Source organism: Vombatus ursinus, unplaced genomic scaffold (genome assembly GCF_900497805.2).
Source record: "Vombatus ursinus unplaced genomic scaffold, bare-nosed wombat genome assembly UNPS02004457.1, whole genome shotgun sequence".
NCBI classification, from domain to species: domain Eukaryota; kingdom Metazoa; phylum Chordata; class Mammalia; order Diprotodontia; family Vombatidae; genus Vombatus; species Vombatus ursinus.
The window spans coordinates 1,747,780-1,753,010 of NW_020944235.1; positions in this window are offsets into that span (position 1 = coordinate 1,747,780).

Genomic DNA, 5,231 nt, shown 5'->3' on the forward strand with positions numbered 1-5,231 from the left:
TTATAAACTTGAGGAAAAGTATCCGATGAAGATTAGTCAGAATAACATATAAACATCATAAGAGACTTAACCTGAAGTTAGGACACACAGGACATTTGGAAAGTAAGTTAAAAAGTATCTTGCATTGAAAGAATTACTAGGCAAGAGTTACATAAAATTACAGCAAGATAATTTTGTAGTGAAGTGGGATAATGGAGTTAATAAAAGTAGGCCATTAGAAAAGCAAATAGAAATAATCTAAAATGATCCAGACTTTTGATAAAAACTTTAATTATGTTGTTAACATGAAACAGAGACATACTCAAAGTTAAAACAAGGTGATGGAGCAGACTCTATTATTCATCAGCTAAGGTAAAAAGAAAAAGGCAAGGGTAGCAATCATGATCTCAGACAAAGTAAAAGCGAAAACAGAACTAATTAAAAGGGATAAGTAGGGAAACGACATATTGCTAAAAGGAACCATGGACAATGAAGTAATATCAATACTAAATTTATATGCATGAAGTGGCATAGCATCGAGATTCTTAAAGGAAAAGTTAAATGAGTTATAGGAAGAAATAGTAAAGTTTATACTAGTGGGAGACCTCAACTTTTCTCTCTCAGAGTTAGGTAATTCTAACCATAAAGTAAATAAGAAAGAAGTCAAAGAGATGACTAGAATCTTCGGAAATTTCGACACGATAGACCTCTGGAGAAAAGGGAATGGGAATAAAAAGGTGTTTACCTTTGTCTTATCTGTACATTGTAACTTCACAAACATTTACCAAGTATTAAGACATAAAAACTTCACAAGCAAATGCAGAAAAGGAAAAAAAAAATATTAAATATACCTTTTTCAGAACACAATGAAACAAAAATTACATTTAATAATGGGACATAGAAGAAAGATGAAAAGTTAATTGGAAACTAAACAAATTATTCCTCAAGAATGAATGGATAAAAGAATAAATCACAGAAGTGATCAGTAATTTCATTTAAGAGAATGACAACAAGAAGACAATATTCCAAAATTTGGGGGATTCAGTAAAAGAGACAGAGCAGACTGATGAATTGGGCATGCAACTAAAAACCTGGAAAAAGAACATTTTTTAAAATTATTTTTTAATTTTTTTAAAAACAGGTAATGTCTAATTTATTTTTGTTATAATAAGTAGCTTTTGTATATAACCTACCATGTGACAGACATTATGATAAGTACTTTACAAACAAATCTTCGCAACAACCGTGTGAAGTAGGTGCTATCATTATCCCCATTTTACACTTGAAAAAGCTGAGGAGGGCAGAAGTTGAGTAACTTTCCCAAGGTCACACAGATAGGAAATGTCTGAGGCTCAATTTAAACTTAGGTCTTCCTGGTTTCAGGCCCACTGTTCTACCCACTGTGCTACCTAGTTGTCTGATGCTGATGATGATAATGATTGTAGCAGACAGTGATTGTGGGTTTGTGGTGGGGGTGGAGGTGTTCGAGCAGCTAGGTGACACAGCAGAGAGAGTGCCAGGCCAGAGGTCAGAAAGGCCAATCTTCCTGAGTTCAAATCTGAAAAAACAAATTTTAAATCCCTAATTAAACACCAAAATGAAAATCCTGAAAATCAAAGGAGTGACTAACAAAAGTAAAAACAAAAACATTGAACTAATAAATAAAACCAGGAGTTGGTTCTATGAAAAAAAAACACAATAAAAATGGATAAATCATTGGTAATTTAATTTAATAAAAGAAAGAAAACCAAATTATCAGTATAAAAAATGGAAACAGTGAATGTACCACCAATGAAGATGAAATTAAAGCAATTATTAGGAGTTATTTTGCCCAATCATATGCTATCAAAACTGATAATCTAAGTGAAATGGATGGATATTTACAAAAATATAAATTGCCCAGATTAACAGAAAAGGAAATAGAATGCTTAAATAACCCTTCCATAGAAAAAGAAATTGAACAAGCCATCAATGAGCTTCCTGAGGAAAAATTCTTAGGAACAGATGGATTCACCAGTGAATTCTACCAAACATTTAAGGAACAATGAATCTCAATATTATATAGACTATTTTAAAAAAAAGTAAAGAAGTAAAAATTGTTTTTATTGCATAAACATGGTTTTGATACCTAAACCAAGGAGAGCAAAAACAGAGAAAGAAAACTATAGACCAATTTCCTTAATGAATATCAATGCAAAATTTTAAATAAAATACTAGGAAGGAGATTACAGCAATATATCACAAAGATCATGCACTGTGACCAAGTGGGATTTATATCAGGAATTCAGGGCTGGTTCAATATTAGGAAAAGTGCCAGTATAATGGGTCATACCAATAACAAAAAAAAAATAAAAACTATGATTATATCAACAGATGCAGAAAAAGCATTTGACAAACTACAATCCCATTCCTATTAAAATACCAGAAAGTATATGAATCAATGGAACTTTTCTTAAAATGATAAGTAGTATCTACCTAAAACAAAGAGCAAGAATTCTCTGTAAATGGGATAAACTTGAAGCCTTCCCAATAAGATCAGAGGTGAAGCAAGGATGCCCATTATCACAACTACTATTCAGTACTGTACTAGAAATGCTAGTTACAGCAATAAGAGAGGAAAAAGAAATTCAATGAATTAGAATAGGCAACGGAAACAAAACTATTAGTCTTTGCAAATGATATGATGGTATACTTGGAAAATCCTAAAGAATCAATTTAAAAACTAGCTGAAACAATTATCAGCCTTAGCAAAGTTGCAGGATATAAAACAAATCCACATAAATCATCACAGTTTCTATATACTACTAAGAGAACCCAGCAATAAGAGATAGAGAGTGAAATTCCATTTAAAATAACTGCAGACAATATACAATATATTTGGGAGTCTGCCTGCCAAGACAAATGCAGGGATTGTATGAACACAATTACAAAACACTTTTCACACAAATAAAAGATAGATCTAAACAATTGGAGAAATATTCACTGTGCGTGGGTAGGCTGAGCCAATATAATAAAAATGACAATTCTACCTAACCTACTTTACTTATTCAGTGCCATCACAATGAAACTACCAAAGAATTATGTTATAGAACTAGAAAAAATAGTAAAAAACAAACAAACAAAACCACCAACATTCATCTGGAAGAACAAAAGATCAAGAATATCAAGGGAATCAATGGAAAAATAACGTGAAAGAAGGCAGCCTAGCAGTTCCAGATTTCAAACTATATTGCAAAGTAGTAATCCTCAAAACAATCTTGTACTGGCTAAGAAATAGAGTGGTTGATCAGTGGAATAAATAAGGTACAAAATATACAATAGTAAATAACCATGGTAACCCAGTGTTTTATAAACCCGAAGATCCAAGCTTTTGAGATAAGAACTCAACATTTGACAAAAATTGCTGGGATAACTGGAAAGCAATTTGGCAGAAATTAGGCATAGACCAACACCTCACACCATAAATGAAGATAAGTTCAAAATGGATAAATGATTTAGACATAAAGGATGATATTATATGTAAATTAGGGGAGCATAGAAAGATATACCTGTCACATCTATGGATAAGGGAAGAGTTTATGAACAAACAAGAAATACAGAGTATCACAGGATGTGTGAAAAAAAACTTTTTTACAAACAAAACTAATGTAGCCAAAATTAGAAAGAAAACAGAACATTGGGGGAAAAATGTTTTATAGCAAATTTCTCTGATAAAGGCCTCATTTCTCAAATACATAGAGAACTGAGCCAAATTTATAAAAATAAAAGCCATTCCTCAGTTAACAAATGCTCAAAAGATAGGAATAGGCAGTTTTCAGAAGACGAAGTCAAAGCTATCGATAGTCACAAGACAAAATGCTCTAAATCACTACTGATTAGAGAAACGCAAATTAAAACAACTCTAAAATACTGCCTCACACTTATCAGCTTGGCTATCATGACAGAAAAGAAAAATGACAAATGCTGAAGAGGATATGGAAAAATTGGGACACTAATGTATTGTTGGTGGAGTTGTGAACCGGTCCAACCATGCTGAAGGACAGTTTGGGACTATGCCCAAATGGCTATAAAACTGTTCATACCCTTTGACCCAGAAATACCACCACTAGGTCTGTATCTCGAAAAGATCATAGAAGAAGGAAAAGGACTCACATGTACAAAAATAAGTATAGCAGCTCTTCTTGTAGGTGGCAAAGAATTGGTAATGGGGAGCAGCTAGACAAGCTGTCCATATGATTGTGACAGAATACTATTGCAATATAAGAAATGATGATCAAGATGGCTTCAAAAAAACCTGGGAAGACTTACATGAACTCATGCAAAGTGAAGTGAACAGAACCAGGAGAACATTGTCCATAGTAACAGCAATATTGTAAGGATGAGCAACTGGGAAAGACTTAGCTCCTGTGATCAAGATAGTAATCCCAGAGAATTCCAAAGGATCCATGATGAAAAATGCTGCCCACCTCTAGAATTCTCATGAATTCTCATGAAAACTCATGAATTCTGCACGCAGACTGAAGCATACTTTTTTTATTTATTTATTTTTCTTTTTATTTATTTATTTATTTGTTTGTTTATTTAATTTGCTTTTTGGTGAAGCAATTGGGGTTAAGTGACTTGCCCAGGGTCACACAGCTAGTAAGTGTCATGTGTCTGAGACTGGATTTGAACTCATCTTCTTCAGACTTCAAGGCTAGAACTCTATCCACTGTGCTACCTAGCTGTCCCTGAAGCAAACTTTTTTTTTTTTAAAAAAAATATATCTTTTTTGTTTTATTTTGTTTGTTGTCTTTGGAACATGGCTAATGTGGAAAGAAATATTTTCCCTGATCTCACATGTGTAATTGAAATAAAATTGCTTGCCTTCTTGAGTAAGGGCAAGGGAGAGAGAATTTGGAACTCCAAAAAAAATTTTAATGATTTCAAAGTTGTTACATGTGATTGAGAAATACTTAACAAAATAATTAAAAATAACTTTTAAGAAACCATTAATTGCTTTTCATATCTCAGGTCACTCATTTCTCATTCAATCCTTTCTTGCATTAGACTTTATCAGTTTAAATAGCTGACTAAAAGTCTTCACCCAGCTTAGAATTCAGCGATGTCTTTGGAGAACTCACCACTGTCATTTGCCACCCCCCTCCCAAATCCACTAAGAGAGAGTTTCTCCGATCCTGAATTTCACCCCACAAGTCATTGCACATTTTGCTTCAGAACTACTTTACAGTCCCTGCCCTCAAGGATCTTAT